The sequence below is a fragment of the Neovison vison genome, chromosome 3, assembly GCF_020171115.1.
Source record: "Neovison vison isolate M4711 chromosome 3, ASM_NN_V1, whole genome shotgun sequence".
NCBI classification, from domain to species: Eukaryota; Metazoa; Chordata; class Mammalia; order Carnivora; family Mustelidae; genus Neogale; species Neogale vison.
Window position 1 is genome coordinate 229,917,997 of NC_058093.1, and position 16,765 is coordinate 229,934,761.

Below are 16,765 nucleotides of genomic sequence, written 5' to 3' on the forward strand. Positions count from 1 at the left end.
TCATTCTCTATACTTGGCGTGGCGTCGAGGACTTTGTCTCAGGAAGAAGACGCTGGCGTAATGCGTCATTCCCAGAACCGGGTATTCCCCAGCTAGCACCTGTAGCAGTGCACGGGCCGCACCATGGGGACAAGGTTTCCCTTGTGTGTTCTGGGGATGGGTGGGGGGCAGGGATGGGATATAGTCTCTTCTTAAAATCCTTTGGGAACACTTCTCTGTTTGGGAAGAGGGGGCAGCAAAGTTAAATGTCCGTTTGCGGGAGCAGCTTTATAGTCACGTGGGAGAGTGATCTTCTGCCTTGGAGGAAGGACCCAGTCAAAGCAATTAGGTGCAAAAGCTTTGGGGAGTAGTTGTGGATTTCACTGTTGAGGGCAGTGCTTAACCGCATTGGCCCAAAGAACCAAAGGAGTTGTAACCAATGTCTGCAACATTGTAGACCGTGGGTCTGCAAACAAAGGACAGGAAAGGCAGTCCTTTACATAACCAGCAGATACATGGAATTTTCCAAATGTTCTTGCAGATTTCTTTCCTCCTCTTCTCCCATCTCTTGCCCTGTTGGTTGCATCCTCATCTCCCATTTCCTGTTCTCATGCTTCCACGCATTTCTGTGCTGAGTTCGGGGTAAGGTGGGCTGTCTTTGACAGCAGGAGGAACCGTGGGAATTAGATAAAGACAACGTCCGAATCCCCAAGCTGAGGTGCCAACCTCTGCTTCTCACAAGAAGGCACAACGGCTCTCATGAGCGCCTCGGCATTGGTGGCGATCTCTTGCCTATGTTCTGGATGATAAGCCAGCCACAAGCTGAAGGGATGGTATGAAGACCCTAATGGGTCCAAGGAAAGGAGGGTATGGCCAAGGACAGAAAGGAGACAGGAAGAGGAAAAGGGATGGGAGGGAAAAAGCCAGGGCTCTTGCCCCAACTCTGAGCACGACCCAGGTCTGTGTGGTAGATGATCAAGCTCCCTTTCTCCAAGAGGAAAGTAGGAAGGACAGATTTTGATACTCCCAAGGGCCCACATGCTCTACAGTCCCAGCGTGGGAGGACACAAAGTCCTGTTCACCGTGAGAGCAGGTGCCCCGAAGGGGTGAGAATGGAGAGACACACCTGCCGAGGGAAGGACCTTCTCTCAAACTCTAAGAGCCATGCAGGAAGGTGTCTCGGGAACAGGGCTGGGGGAGAGTGGGAGGGCAGAATACTGGTGGGTAGGAATGGGGAGCTACAACCAACACCACTCCCTTTTACCACTCAAACCAGTGAGGACAGGGAGCTCGATTTGAACCACTCCAGGACTCTCCAACTGGCTTATGTGATGGGTTGGTGAGCCCTTTCCCTGGGGAGGCACCACAGGAACTGAGTTCCGAGCATGTGGCTCGGTGTCCTGGAGCTGCCGTAGCGCTAGTGCCAGGAACGGGGTGGCTTAAACAATCCAGGTTTATTCTCTCGCAGTTCTGCAAGGTAGAAGTCCCAAAGCAAGGTGTCGTCCGGGCCTTGCTCTCTCTGGAGGCTCTGGGGGGAAAATGTGCTCCATGCCTTTCCCTTAGTGTTTGGGGTTGCCAGTAAGCCTCTCGTGTCACACGGCACGCTCCGTGGGGGTCTTTCTCGGCTTCTCTTTGTACAAGTCTGTCTGTGGACACCAGTCATGCTGCATCACGGTCCACTCTGATGGTCTCCTCTTACGTGGATGACATCCGCAAACACCTTATTTCCGAACAAGCCCATATTCACAAGTTTAGGGGGTAAGGCTAACTGGGGGGGGGGGCACAAAATTCAACCCCATCAAATCATGGAAGAAGTAAGTTCATCATGGAAGGAGTGTAGGCACCGGCACTGGATAAGGAGTTAGGGAGTTTGGGACTGTCCCGCATCACGTCCCATGGGCCTATCTCTGAACAAGGGACAGTCCTCGGTAAGCTGGGACTCAAGTTGACAGCGTCCTGCTCCACCAAGGGCCACACCCTCTGTGCAGCTGCGGGGACTGCTCAGGCCAAGAGTTAGAGTAGCCCAAAAGCCAAGGGAATAGTGACTGTCCCAAGGCAACCTTCAACCGAACCTTCAATGGGAGGGGCTAATGGGGGCAGTTGTTAAATGCATTCCCTTGGTCCTCTGAAGGGACCCCTCTGGGATGCATTCTACACCCTTCTCAGAGGTTCCAGTGGAATTGAAATCCCATTCCCTACAGCAGCTCCTCAATGATATGCTTGTCATGGCTTCTGCTTCTCCTTTGTCTTGCTCTTTCCACTCCCTTGAACCTGAGTCCTAGAATTACCTTGACCTCCTCCACCCCGACTTGGCTCCCATCCTGCCCCCATCACCAATACAACTACCTGTTTCCAAGTCCTCATCTCCGGCCCAACTTCTGGTAGATTCCCAGCTAAGAGAGGTCTGGGCCCTGGTGAGAACTTGGATCATTTTTTTCCACAATCTAGGGCCTAGCTCTGCCCCTTTAAGCACCGATGACAATAAAACCATTTCCCACATGCCTCATCTGTTTTAATCCTACTGTAGTGGGTTGAATTGTGCCCCCCCCAAAGACATATCCACAATGGCTTCTGAAATCTCTAAATATGGTCTGATTTGGAAAAAGGGTCTTTGCAGGTAGAGTTAAAGGTGAGGATCTGAGATGAGAGGATAGTGTTTTATCAGCATAGGGGATGACAGGAATCATTCACTGGGACAAAATAAGAGACACGGGGGAGAAGACGATTTGAAGGTGGAGACAGAGAAGGGAGTGATATGTATATAAACCAAGAAACACCAAGGATTGTTGGCACTCACCCAGCTGTAGGAGAGAGGCACTGATCCCCCTCACAGCCCTCAGAAGGAACCAACCCCTCCATCTCAGATGTCTGGCTTCCAGAACTGTGATAGGATCAGGTTCTGTTGTTTGAAGCCACCCCATTTGTGGTAGTTTGTGACAGTAGCCGTAGGAAGCAAACTCTCTGTTAGTTATTGCCATATTAATGTTCCACTTGCGAAACGGATGTTCAGAGAGTTTAATTCATATGGCTGGTGGAGAGTAAAATCTGCTTTTAAAGTTATTTATTTATTTGACAGAGATCACAAGTAGGCAGAGAGGCAGGCAGAGAGAGAGGAGGAAGCAGGATACCTGCTGAGCAGAAAGCCTGATGTGGGGCTCGATCCCAGGACCCTGGGATCATGACCTGAGCTGAAGGCAGAGGCTTTAACCCACTGAGCCACCAATGCAGATTTAAATCTGCATTTAAATCCAGCTTTGTGTAGGTCAAAATCCTTCCCTTAAACATTCTTCTCTACCTTCTTCCTCAGAGAAGTTACTGCATTTCCTCTGTGTTTTGGGGGGACTCCTGAGGCCTGAGAAATTCTGTTTTAGGGCCCAGGTGATCCAGGGCCTGGAAAGGAAAGATCATGAATAAATTTGGCAAATGAGGCCTCCCCCTGTGTACTCTGAGCAGTAACCAGGAAAGACAGTGGCCTAGGGGGTAGGCATAAAGCTCTGGAAACCAGGAGAACTGGGGGGATTAGAATGATTTTTGCAACCAATATGGCTTCTAAGTGGAAGAGGGAAGGTGGTGAGCAAACTGGTTGCAAAGAAGAGACACGTCTGATTCACTGCAACCCTTGCTGTCAAAGAGTAGAATGATAGATTAGTGATGTCCGCTATGGGCAGTGGTGGGAGAGGGAACAATGTGTGCTGTCTGTTTGACAGCAAGGGTTTCAGTGAATCAGACGTGTCTCTTCTTTGCAACCAGTTTGCTCACCTTCTCATCACCTTCCCTCTTCTTCCTTGGAAGGCAGAGTTTGACACACATCCTTCTGTTCTTAATAACACACCCTTGTGCAACTCTCCCTCCCCCCAACACCTGCTCTTTTTCTTATTTGAAAAGACTCATGCTGCAAACACCATGCTAGGCTCATAGAACTCCCTTACTGCATCCATCACTAATGGAGCCTATAATCTGGGGATTGGGCTCCCGCCTTTCCACTTAGAAGCTGAATTTTCCATCGACTCATACCGACCTTGAAAGAGACTCTCCTTTCAGCTAATCTAAACTTTTTCCTTTAACACTCAACCCCCTTTATTCTTGTGTAGCCCATTATGGAGATGCAGTGGGGAGTGTCTGCCCAGGGAGTTCAGCTGGCTTGGCTGTGGGCCACAGGACTGCATGGTCACTGTTCCACAGGGCCGAGTGACTATCCACAAGAAGCTGAAATTACATTTTGTTTCCAAGTCCTAATCCCAACCTGTGCCTGCTTCCTTCCGGGCCTCTGGTCACATGGAAGATTACCTCACTGTCCAGCCCTTCCCCCACTCTCTCGGTGAACTTTCCCTCTGAAATCTGACTTGCAGAAGACCTCTGTACAGCAAAGGTGCGCCATATTGGTTGCAAAAATCATTCTAATCCCCCCAGTTCTCCTGGCTTCCAGAGCTTTATGAGACTACATTAATTTAAATCTCAAAAATTCCTGGCCCAATTCCCTCCGCATCACCCCTCACTCCCTACCCCCTAGGCCACTGTCTTTCAGGGTTACTGCTCAGAGTACACAGGGGGAGGCCTCATTTGCCAAATTTATTCATGATCTTTCCTTTCCAGGCCCTGGATCACCTGGGCCCTAAAATAGAATTTCTCAGGCCTCAGGAGTCCCCCCCAAAACACAGAGGAAATGAAGTAACTTCTCTGAGGAAGAAGGTAGAGAAGAATGTTTAAGGGAAGGATTTTGACCTACACAAAGCTGGATTTAAATGCAGATTTAAATCTGCATTGGTGGCTCAGTGGGTTAAAGCCTCTGCCTTCAGCTCAGGTGAGCAAACTGGTTGCAAAGAAGAGACACGTCTGATTCACTGAAACCCTTGCTGTCAAACAGACAGCACGCATTGTTCCCTCTCCCACCACTGCCCATAGCAGACATCACTAATCTATCATTCTACTCTTTCCATCGGCGTCCCATGAAGGTCTTGTTTCTGAAGATGCTGGACGAGGCAGGTGCTGAGAGAGGTGACATGAGAGAGAAATCACCTGACCCTTTAGCCTTTAGGTGATGAGGGTTTGTTTTAGAGAAGGGCAGGGAAGTGTGGAAGCATAGGAAGCCATAGAGACACGTGTACAGAGCAAGCCTCCTGGAGAACTGGACCAGTGGCTCATTTCCATTCTGGTCCAGCAGTCATTCTAGCTATTTCCTCTGGCATCTCACATTCACCAAGAGGAGGGGACAGAGAGGGAATCCAGCTGGGATAAATCTTTGCCAATTGATACGGTGTGCCTTTACAGGACATTGTCCTGTTCTCCCTGTCCCAAAGAGAACTGATAGATGGCTAACTCCTATTACAATCAGCCTTTTTAAAATGGTTTTTAGCTCAAGTGGCAATTCTTAAATTCGGTGGTCAGCAGACTTTCTGCGAAGGGCAAGATAGTAAATATTCAGGCTTTGTGGGCCATTCAGTGACTGTCATGGTGATTTGACTCTGTCACTGGCGCGCAAAAGCCTTCCTAGATCACACATCAATACATGAGCACTGCTGTGTTGTGATAAAACTTTATTTACAAAACCAAGTACCTATAGCTTGTCAACTTTGTTTTAATGGATCTGTTGCGGCCAGGTAGCAGGATCAGGGATCACAATAATGACATCTTTATGCAGAAGAAACTGTCCTTCTCAGAAGAAAACTGTACTGTGCATGGGTTGAGCATCTTACGAACTCTCTGGGGTTGAGCTGAAGTCAGTATCTCCTGTTCTGCTTCTCATGCACAAGTTCTCAGAGTTCTGGTGCTTTCCAGGGAACCAAATTACATTTCTCTTGGACTTTTTTTTTTTTTTTTTTTCCTGGAGCACTCCTCCTGTGGTCATGTCCTTTTGTATATATAATAGGAATGGAAAATGTGCGTCAGGCCTACTGTGATCCGCCATTGCCTCACCCGTGGCAGACATCACTAATCAATCACAAGACTCTTTTCCTCCAAGTCCGTGCATGCCCCAGCATCCTGCTTAACCTAAAGCAGTCACAACCAATCCCTCAGATGTGGCCCTCAAACTGAAACGTGTTTGCTATTCTAGGAAGAAGGAGAGAGTAGAAACAAAATATTTTGAGATTAGACAAATCCAAAATGGCATTCAAACTAGAATTTCCAGTTCCTCCCCACCCCAGGCTGACATCTTGCTCTAAGAGACTTACAGTAGACAGACCTGGGGCAGAGTGATGAATCTCCTTATCGAGTTGTTCAGTATTTTCCCCGTTTTGGAAGATGTTCTCACTCTGGTCATTCTTGAGGGGTCCCTGAAGCTGGGATCCAGCTGTTTCCTGGGGGGAGGCTTTGGGTGGAGTCTGGCAAATCTTTCCAGCTGAAGCTGGGAGGAACATTTCAGTGTAGACATCGGTGACCTGTCCCAAAGCTCCAGAGTTTGAAGCCAGACCCGGCGATATATTCAGTGTTCCCACACATCAGGCCCAGAGCCCAGGTGGGCCGCCCCCACTGAGTTCTTCCTGCTGCTGGAACGCTCTCGATTCCAGGCCCACTGAGTAGAAATGGCACCCGGAGGAACACTGCTCTTAATGCTTCCCCTCCGGTCACCACCTTCCAGCTCACATTGCTGAGAGGAGGAGAAATCGGCTTTTAACACCATCCAGTGACCCTCTGTAAGCACCTTCTCCTGCATTTGATCTAACAAGGTGGGGACAGGTCAGTTCTGGCCTTGGAAGAGTGAAAGCCTTGTCAACAGGCGGTTCGAGCCGCGTGGGAATGGGGGTAATCGGAGGCCCAGCAGGCCGGGGCAGCCGGAGAGCTCACCTGGAAAATATTTCAGGAGAAGCTGTCACAGGCATTCTGAGTGCCGACAAGATGTGTCGGGGAAATCCACTGAGTGCTTTTAGGAAGCAGTCATTTTCTCGCGCAGAATCTTGCTGGCTTTCTAGTTAGGGGCCCAGAGGGAGCTGGCTGGCATTGAAGAACGAGCCAGAAGAATTGGAGCGGCAACTTGGGGGGAAACAGCATCTCTGGGGCTGGAACAAAATCTTACCCAATTTGCTCTCATTTCTCTCCTCCCTGACTTTGCTGATGCGCGTAGCAAATGATTTGACATCCACGTCCCCCATTTGCAATGGTGGGCAGTGGTTAAGAACCTGGGTTTAGATCTGTGCTTCTTGGGATTAAGTCCCAGATCCACTACCTACCATCTGGGTGATGTCTCGCCAGTTCCTCGACCTCTCTGTGTCTTTGTTTCTTCATCTAGTAAAATGGTAAGAATACCAGGAAAGGGCTTAGAACACAAGATGAACACGGTAGGATTCATTTGGTTTATCTTTTTTTTTTTTTTTCAAGTCAAGCGTATAAATGTATAATTTACATCCAGTGAAATACATACTTTCACTGATGAGTTTGATGAGTTCCAAAAGATATTTATGTGATGTGACCAACACAATCAAGATACATAACACTTCCATCATTGCCACAAATTTCCTTCATGCTTCCTACCCTACCTGGGGCCCCAAGCACCCTGGCAATACCTGATCTGATTTCTGTCTCTAGAGTTTCATCTTTTCCAGGTCATATAAAGGATCATTTTGTATGTAGCTCTGTGTGCTCAGTGTCTTTCACTTAGCGTAAGGCTTTTGAGGTTCACCCACGTTGTTGTGGGTACCAGCACTGTGTTCCTATGCATGGCTGAGCAATATTTCATCATAGGGCCATTCCACACTTTGTTTATTCCTCCATCATTGGATGGACATTTGGGTTGCTTCCAGTTTGGGGAAATTACAACTGAGCCCGCTGTGACCATTCACACGCGAGTCTTTGTGTGGACATCTGTTTTACATCTCTTGAGTTAATACCTAAGAGTTGCATTGTGAGCGCCCTTGATCAGAGGACATTTAACCACCTGTGGAACAGCCAGACCGGTTCCCGAAGTGGCTGTGCATTTTGCATTGTGACCAGCAGCATCTGAAGGTCGCTTTGCTCCCATCATGGCTTCATATTTGCCAGCTTCTTCTTATCTTTTTCTTATTTTGCCTTTCTAGCAAGTGTATAGCGGCATTTCATGGTGTTTTGAACTTGAAGTTCCCATAGACTAGTAACGATGAGCATCTTTTCTTTTGCTTCTTTGGCAGTCCGATCTCTTCTTTGGTGAGCTTTGGGGTTTTTTTGGTTTGTTTGTTTGTTTGTTTGTTTGTTTGTTTTAGGACAGCCAACCACCTCTTTGCTCTCCATTGTCATGTATGATTGTTTGGAATCAGTCTGTTTTGAGGGACTGATGGACCTATGTGACGGGAGGGTCTAGGTCGGTAATGGCTTTAGCTGCTTTAACTGCTTCCTGGTGGTGGGTCCTGTGTCCCGCAGAGTCAGCTTCATCACAGGGCTCCGCTAGGCTGGCCCTGGCAGCTCCAGGGGCTTTTCTCTTTGAGGAAAGATGGTGTCAACACCCTAGGGAACTCAATCCCACCTACTTCCCTCCTAGCTTTCCCAGACAGGACTTTCTATAGCCAATCTGTGGTCAGAGATGGACTTGGAGACTGACTGGCTAATACCTAGCCTATACTCCTGTCCTTAGGGCTAGTGGAGGGGGCTTATGCTGGCTTTGTGCACTAAGGCAGAGGGACAACTGGATCTGATGCCACCATTAGTCCTGGCCCTGTGCTTCAGAAAGCTCTACTCTGCCACTCTGGTTTGTGTCCCTTTCCATAAGAGGAAACGCCCACAAAGCCAAGGGGGAGGCTTTGCTCTGGGTATCTAGATTCCTAAATTCCATGCTCTCAATAGCTCCATGTCTTCCTCCGGGGTCTACATAGACCTCCTGCTGTGCTCCTGGGGTAGGCTTGAGGAGCGGTTGGTCGGGGATCGTAGGGTCTCAGTGGAGGGTGGATATATCATCGAGAAGGTCCATGGGTGTGCATCTTGAGGCCTTGGAGTGTGAGAGGTGGGGGGAAGTCCGGGTATAGGTGTCTTAGACCACCGGAGAGTTTAAGGAAGTTTGGCAAGGCCATGGGAAAGTCCTCCAGCCAAATCTGGTGGTCACTGGAGTCCCGTGCCTCCCGAGAGTGGACCTGCCGGAGTGTGACTGCCATCTGCAAACACTGGTTGGAGGCAGCCCCCAGGAAATGGGGTTTCCGCGAGAGGGCAGAGTTGGACGCCAGCACACAGACAGCACTGGGACCCTTGGTCAATTTCATGGCTTGTAGTTAGAGGTCTTCAAGAGGCATGTTCCTGGCCTCTGAGCCCTGAGACCCCAAGTGTTGGGGTGGGCATGTCCTGATCCCCAAAGAAAGGGCAACTCCTAGAAGAGTGGGGAGTGGACACAGGGGAGTCCTTCAAAGACCACCAGGAACCTAGGACATTGAGGATGACAAAACTGACACACTCTTGCCCGTGGCAGTGTTGGCCTGAGCTCCCCTTAGCCTGGTGCATCGGAACTACCAATCTCCAGGGCACCTCTGTGGCTCCATCAGTTGAGTGTGGACTCTTGGTTTCAGCTCAGGTCATGATCTTGGGGTCTTGAGATCAAGCTTCACTGGGCGTGAAGCCTGCTTGAGATTCTCTCTCTCCCTCTCCCCCTTCCTCTCTCTCAAATAGATGAACAAAATCTTAAACTAAATAAATAAACTACCAATCGCCTTGACCCATGAAAGGAAGGCAATGAACCCCAGCCTCTTGTCTTCTCCCTGGCAGGGCTTTGAGTACACCTTTTCCCTCACTAGCCTATGACCCGCTAGGCAGTCTTGTTAAACTATAGGTTCTGAGTCTGCAGGTTGGAGCCGGAGGGCCACAGTTCTCCCGTCTGAGCTCCCAGAGCATGTACCCCACCGCGCCCCGCAAGTGCCTGGGCCACTACTGGCGCCGCTGGAGAACGAAATAGGTGCCCTGTAGATGATAGCTACGATGACCACCATTTTTTGCCCAGAAGAGGGCTGTGTAGCTCTTTCACTCAGTCTCCCCCAGACATCCCCCAATGGGGTCATTTCTGCAGAGTGGTGGCCAACTCAGGAACAATGAAGTGACACAAGGCGGTGGTGCAAAAAAGAGGTTAATGGCGGACACGTGCTTCCCTCGGCAGGTGTGGGGAGAGCGGGAACAGCTGAAGGGGAAACCTCTAATTGGCGAGGGAAGTCACTCGGCTTAAACAGGAAGCAGGCGGAAGGCCCCGTCCAGGCTCCACCGTGGCCTTGGGGTTGTGGCCACAAGGAGCGAAGTAAAGTGGTGTCAGGAGGTCAAGCCTTTCCTTAGGGCTGAGCAGCTGCCACTGGACTTTCCAGTGCATAAAGGGCGTCCCCTCTGCAGGGGGATTCTTCTGGAAAGACGCATGCCCGGTGAGTCTTGTTTAAACAGCACCTGCCACTGGGCCGTGAATCTATCAGAATTTTTAAAATTCTCTATTCACATCTTAGACCTGCTGGAACAAATTGCCAGAACTTGGCTTCACACAGCAGATACTTACTCTCTCATGCTTCTACAGGTCAGAAATACACAATCAGGATCCTGGGGTCAAAGTCAAGGAGTCCTCAGGGCCTTCTCCGGAGGCCAAGGTGAGAATCCATTCCTTGCCTCTCCCAGTTTCCGGTGGCTGCCTGGCTTGTGTCAGCATCCCTCCCGGACTTCAGGACCCGCATTTTCGAAGCTCTCTGCTCCCTCTTCATGTCATTTTCTCCTCTGTGTGTGTACAATCCCCCTTTCTGTCTCCCTCTTACAATGGATGTGTTTAGAACCCACCTAGATAATCCAGGGATAATCTCCCCATCTTAAGATTCTTAACTTAATCACCTATGTAAAGACTCCTCCTTTTTCCATCTAAGGTAACATTACAGGTGCCAGGAATTAAGATGTGGCTATCTCTGGCAGGGGACATTCCATAGCCTGCCACATATGTGTCTCTCCCCTTTAGGGTTTAAATGCTCTGAAGGCAGGGATTTTGTCCCTCTTGCTCACATTTCTAGCCTCTGTGCCTCTAACCGTTCCTAGCATACAGGGGAGGCTGGATAAACGTGCATCGAATGAATGAATCCGTAAGTCAGAGGGATAGGGGTTTGCTATTCAAACGAAGCCTGCACAGAATCCTTTGTGAAGAGCTGTTTGATCATCTGGGTAATTGCCTTCGACTCAGCTCTGAAAAAGTGAGCTTCCCAACATCCTAGTTTCTGAGTGGCATGTCCCCTCCCTCTGTGGCTTGGGATGTTGGGATGTTCTTACAAAAAGCAGCAGAGAATTGGCGATGATCTTTTTTCGTTTGTTTGTTTCAGTCGAGTAAAAATAAAGGCCCTTAGCTAGTATCACGGTCCCTGTACTTTGTTGGACCTAAATTTCACTGAAAGTGTCCCAGCGCATGGGAAAGTGTCCCATGCTAAAACATGGCCCTGAGCCCCGGTGGTGAAGCTAGTGTTTGGAGCACAGACCGTCTGAGTTCAAATCTCAGCTCTGCCACTTCTCAGCTCTGTGACTTTCTCAGCAAGTTCCTTTTCCTCTCGAGTCTCAGTTTCTTCATCTGTAAAGTGGGGCTGATCTGCATATTTACCTCATTAGGTTGGGGTGAGGATTTCCTTGCTAGGTGACTATTGAGGACCTAGTGTGTGCCAGGCACAGGGTGCACAGTTTGAAGAGGACATGCATAAGCCCCGCTTGCCATGAGCTCACGTTCTCTGGGAGATCAGGAGTGTGAGGGCTCTGCTGGGTTGGGCCACGTGGCACTGCTCCGTAGATGTTTGTGGTTATTACTGAAATAGGGATAGTCATCACCATTTCTCTCCTCATTATCGGGCGCCAAATCTGCAACCATGATCATTTTTCCTACCTGTGACTTTAAGAAGGGTCCGCACGTGTTGGAACCAAGGGACTGACCCAGGGCTCAGATGGAAAGATGTCTTGTCCTCGTGGGCCAGTAGAGACGGGAGAAATTGCTTTGTCATTCGATTAGAGAGGAGGAAAAGAAAACGACCAAGTCGGAACATGTGACAAGAGAAGTGTACCAAGTGGATTTATGCATCAAAAGCCTGAGTCAACCTGGGTGTGTGATAATCTAGAAAGACTTTCCTTGCATGTGGTATGAACTCTGGAATTTGTCCCTGCAGGAGGGAAGCAGGCTGGGCACACCAGAGCAGGGACAGTCTGAGCCTCCAGCTGTAGGGAGCTCTCTTACAGTCAAGGACTTTTGGATGAGGAAATGAGAAGAACTTTGGGATGGGTTTGGCACCTTGTCTCTGTTTCTCTGGATGATGACAACAGAACCATAGGTGCATAGCACTTAATTTACTGTTACTTCTTTTATTTTCTTTCTACTCTCTCCTAACTAGATCAGGAGCTCCCTGAGGGGGAAGGGCTTAGTAAGCACTTACACTAGGAGTATATTTGGATACAATTAAGAGAAGAGTCAACTCTTACATGACTTCAATAAACAATAGTTTATTTTCCTTACATAATGAGAAGTCCAGAAGGAGATGGTATTGGAATTAATTTAGGAGCTCAAGAATCCCCTGTGATATGTCATTTGTTCTTAATGCCTCATGGTCACAAGATAGTTGCTGTGCCTCCAGGCATTACATCTGCTTCCCAGGCCAGCAGGGAAGACTAGGGAATGTTGTCTTTTTTATTATTACAAAATTATAACTGTACATAAAGTCCGTGGAAGGGGTGTTTGGGAATAAGTCTTGAGAATGAATGAAAAAAGGAAGGAATTGGGGGGCACCTGGGTGAGTCGGTCAATTAAGCACCCAATTCTTGATTTCAGCTCAGGCCATGATCTCAGGGTCATGAGACTGAGCCCCAAGTTGGGCTCTGCCCTGGGTGTGGATCCTGCTCTCTCCATCTCCCTCTCCACCCTACCCCACCCCCAATCCCTTCTCACTCGCTCTCTTTAAAAAAAAAAAAAAGGAAGCAATTGGACATTGTCTTGAGGATGAGTGAGTGAATGAGCCATTCGGTGACTGAATAAGGCCATAGTCCATATGATCGGTATAGCCGTTCACTGGGATCACATGTCTTCCTGATGCCCACCAAGACCGATGTGGATCCTGGAGCAACTAAGATCATCAGACATTAACACCCAAGGATATTAGCATTGGATGATGTTTGATTTTAATACATGCGTTTGCTCATTCATCTTAAATGAGCTTCTCTTCAGGGTGGGTCCTTCCTCGACTTGGACAGGAAGGTCTTACTGTGGTGCATCCAAGTCTCTTGGAGATGCCATGGGGGATGTCTGCGAAGGGACCGGGGAGATACAGGGCTGTTGGGTGTCTCTGAAGTAAAAGGAGGCAGTGCTCGGGGTCCCTGTCTTGCTTTCAATCTTAATTAGTTCTCTTTCGTCCTTGCCCCGGCCTGCAGAGTTAGCCAGTGTTTTGCCCTTGAGCCTTGAGTCCTTGCAAAGGCAAGATGGAAGTTCGACTGGATTGAACTGGGGCATCTCTGCCCACCAGCTCCTTCTCCTGGGCCTTTGGGGATGGATGTTTAGCCAAGACCTTGTCCGACGGGGACATCTTAGTCCATCAGCCTTTTGTCGGAGGCCTTTGGGGCTGAAAGCCTGGCTACTTGGCCAGAAGTGGAAACACGTGTGACCTTGGCCAAGTTACTTGACTTCTCTGAGCGTCAGTTTTCTCCTCTGCATTGCTTGCTCTGAAATTCAAGCGAGACAATGCAGCAGGCGCATCTACAACAGTGCCTGGCACCTAATAAGCACGAAGAACCCCAGGGCTCCTCTTCCTCTTTCATGTTATAATTAGGATGGTAACACTTAGTTGGAAAAGCATGGGTTTGGCTACATGATCAGGTTAGCTTGTTTTATAGTAACAGCTTTGTTATGTGTAGAAGGGACGATGGTAGAGCTCCCCGGGGTTGTGGGGAGTTAGAAATACGTGCTGAACAAAGCCTGTTGATACACAGAAGACACACAGGTGGGATGAATGAGTATTCATCCCAGACTGAGCAGGAAGGTGGGATTCAGGGTGAGCTGCGGGCATCTGGGGCTCTGGCTGGGAAAGTGCTGGAGAGTCCCCAGCCGGGGCTGGGTCAGAGGACAGCATCCGAGGCTCTGTCCTGGGGGAGGAGGAGGTGTGTTCATCCCCTTGCTCTTTCCCTAGTGAGCCCAGGGCTCTGAGAGTGGATCTTACCATTTGAGAATGCAGAGGCTTTAGGCGGAAGGGAGTGCAGTGGGGATCAGCAGGGTAGCACCCACGCCCCCAGGATCCACGGGGGCCCAAGTTCAAGGAGGTCAAGCCTGCATGGGCTCCAGCCTGAAATTCCCACCCCACTTGCATTACTCCCTCTGCCTCTTTGCCTTCACACTATTTACTCTGTCCGTCTGAATCTGGGATCTTCATCTCTTCCTAGGGAGCAGCAAGCATTTTAACAGGGAAGGGCTTATCTTACAGAGTGTCTGTTCTCTGCCCTTCCTATGACCCCAGCTGACTCACTGCAGCCTTATGAAGCTGACACTCTATTCGTTTCCTTTGACTAATGAAGAAACTGAGGCACAGAGAGATGAGTTGACACCACTGGTATACAAACCCAGGTGGGAGGACACGAGAGGCCCAAACCTTTGCCACTGGATTCTTCAACAAACTGTGGCACAGATCATCCACCATCTGCAAATGGGATGCATTCTAAGAAAGAAATGTTCAGCAACACCCAGAATTCCTGATTGGTGGCAGGGGTAGAGGCTGTTCTGTGCTGACATTTTCCATCAGGCACTCATGCCCCTGCCTTTCTGGTTGCATGGCTCCATTTCTCACGTAGAAACATTGAGGCTTGGAGGTAGGCTGGGAGCTGCTCCTTTGTGGTGTGATTTCTGAGGCTGCGTGGTTTGGAAAGCTGCTGTCTGATAAAGGGTCAGAAGGGACCAAACGTGACCTCACTAGGTGCCTGCCTGGCTGGACTGAAGGAGATTTCTTAAGCCAAGATTGCATTAATTTTAGGAATGTAGCCAGAGGAAAGGAAAGGTGTGTCTGCACCAGGAAGGCACACAGAGGTGTGGCATCATGGGTAAACCTGTTGTCATCAGGCCAGGGGGAGAGGACCATTCTCCCATCCCCAGACGGCTGGCTCTTTGCATGGCCGCAAGGGTTCAAACCCACTGGCATCCCCAGGGCCCTGGCAGGTGCGTGCAGAGCTCCCATCACTGACGCCCCCCGTCCACTGTCACACCTGCAGGAGGCCACGCTACCCGCGGGCTTCTCCCAGCCAGTGAGTGGGAGCTGCAAAGATCCTAGGACTGCTCCAGGAGCCAACCCTGGCTCACATACCTCGTGGAAGCTTCCACAGAGTGCTCAGGAGTTTAGCTACCCAGCCTTCCCTCCTTGTCTCCAACGCAGGGTCAGGCTTGCTTTCCATCTGACTGGCTCTCAGCCTTTCGTGCTCCCTCCTGATTTTTTTTCTCACAGGCCTCTCCCCGAAGATTTAAAAAAAAAAAAAAAAATCCTAGTGTGATTTCTGTCTTCTTGATACCTGCATCCTGGAGGACTAGAGCTAACACAGCCAGTGAAGAGAACAGTGTCCCGGCTGGAGGCCGCCTTCTCTCCACTCCTAAATGAATTGAGAAGCCAACAGCAGTTTTCAGTGACTTCCCCAAAAGTCCACACTTAACACTCAGAACAAAAGCAGATGATGAAGAGTGACATTTGTCAGGATGAAGGCTGTGTACCCAGATCAAGAGTCGTTTATCTAAGAGGACTTTTTAACAAACATGATTTTCAGATTTTATTTTTTTATTTGACAGAGATCAGAAATAGGCAGAGAGGCAGGCAGAGAGAGAGGAGGAAGCAGGATCCCTGCTGAGCAGAGCGCCTGATGCGATGCCGTGTGGGGCTCAATTCCAGGACCCTGGGATCATTACTTGAGCCGAAGGCAGAGGCTTTAACCCACTGAGCCACTCAGGCGCCCCTATCCAAGAGGACTTTTTAAACACTTGAGTCTTTTTTGTGGCATATGTGGGTCAGGCTGGACGGGTTCTGGCTTCTGGTTGACGGATGCTGGCTGAGCTCCTTGCTGGCTGAGTGAGGAATTTGGGCAAAACACTTACTCTGCAGAGCCTCAGTCTGTCCATCTGTAAAATAGGGCTGATCCAAGTTCCCCTGGAAAGGCGGCTGGCAGGGGAAGGTTAGCAGGGTACCTGACTATCCTAGGTGCTCAGCAGAAGCCGCAACGAGTATTATTAAAATTGCCACCTTCCTTCAGTCTTTTCTCCATGTGACCCAAATGGGAAGAGTTCCCCCCTTCCCATTTAACAGATGAACACACTGAGGCTTGGGACGGTAGAGTCTTGCCCACAGGCACCGGGAGACACTAGGACATCGAGATGTGAACTCCCCGTTCTTACAGACCATGCTACCTCCCCATCTCTTGTCACCAGCTGTCCTGCCCTCTGCATGAAAGATGGCCCCAGAACATGGAGGCCTTACTGACAAATTGTAGATGAGTCACTTTTCAGTGTGTGGCTTTTAGTTTCCTTTGGGGGAGGCCAAGAAGGAATACACATCTTTCCTACTAGGGTTCACGGTCATCGACCCATGACACCGCGGCCACGCGGAGCACCTGGAACGGCGCCTGCTCATCAAAGGTGCTTCGTACAAGTGGACACATGAAGGGCTCCTTCTTCAAAACCAAGCTCAAGTCTTCTCCCTGAGAAGACATCTCCAGTGTCCTCCACCCCCACGGACTTTACCAGACAGAACATTCCAGGCGGATGGAGATCCTGCCTCTGGTCACCACATGACCTCCAGTGCCTGGCACAGAGTGGCCATCACATGCTGAATGACTCCACAACTGACCCCCTTTGGCCTTGGGCCATCGCTGAGGAGCTCCGGGGGCTGATTCCAAGCTT

General features: G+C 49.7%; 1 long non-coding RNA gene across 1 annotated transcript in view; it reads left to right on the forward strand.

Moving 5' to 3' along the window:
• Window positions 1-16,450, forward strand: part of LOC122902056 — a 151,177-nt gene extending 134,727 nt beyond the window's left edge. The window contains exon 3 of the long non-coding RNA XR_006383734.1: window positions 16,433-16,450. This is a non-coding gene — a long non-coding RNA (uncharacterized LOC122902056). The remainder of the gene's footprint in view (window positions 1-16,432) is intronic.
• Window positions 16,451-16,765: the final 315 nt, after the last annotated feature.